The 730-nt window shown below is 41.8% G+C and overlaps 1 non-coding gene across 1 annotated transcript; it reads right to left on the reverse strand.

The window, feature by feature from the left end:
• Positions 1–507: 507 nt before the first annotated feature.
• On the reverse strand, positions 508–616 carry LOC127740912 (small nucleolar RNA R71). The gene has a single exon (XR_008001768.1). It is a non-coding gene; the product is annotated as a small nucleolar RNA R71 (small nucleolar RNA).
• Positions 617–730: the final 114 nt, after the last annotated feature.

Genomic DNA, 730 nt, shown 5'->3' on the forward strand with positions numbered 1-730 from the left:
GCTAGGAGAAGCTAAAGCACTACTCTCTATAGAGGACCTAATAGAAATCTTCAAACTAGAAGAAGACATGGCAGCCGAAAACAACAACAATGCCAACAATGCAAGGAAAGTGCTGGGTGACTTTACTGCACCTACTCCCAACTTCTATGGGAGGACTTTACTGCACCTACTCCTGACTTCTATGGGAGAAGCATCTCTATCCCTTCCATTGGAGCAAACAACTTTGAGCTTAAGCTTCAATTAGTTTCTCTAATGCAACAGAATTGTAAGTTTCTTGGACTTCCATTGGAAGATCCTCATTAGTTTTTAGCTGAATTCTTGCAAATCTGTGACACTGTCAAGACCAATGGGATTAACCCTGAGGTCTACAGACTTATGCTATTCTCTTTTGCTGTAAGAGACAGAGCTAGAACATGGTTGGATTCACAACCTAAAGAAAGCCTGAACTCTTGGGAAAAGCTAGTCAATGCCTTCTTGGCAAAGTTCTTTCCACCTCAAAAATTGAGTAAGCTCAGAGTGGAAGTCCAAACCTTCAGACAAAAGGAAGGTGAATCCCTCTATGAAGCTTGGGAAAGATACAAACAATTGATCAGAAAGTGTCCTTCTAACATGCTTTCTGAATGGAGCATCATAGGTATCTTCTATGATAGTCTGTCTGAACTGTCCAAGATGTCATTGGACAGCTCTACTGGAGGATCTCTTCATCTGAAGAAGACGCCTGCAGAAGCTC

Source organism: Arachis duranensis, chromosome 7 (assembly GCF_000817695.3).
Source record: "Arachis duranensis cultivar V14167 chromosome 7, aradu.V14167.gnm2.J7QH, whole genome shotgun sequence".
Taxonomy (NCBI): domain Eukaryota; kingdom Viridiplantae; phylum Streptophyta; class Magnoliopsida; order Fabales; family Fabaceae; genus Arachis; species Arachis duranensis.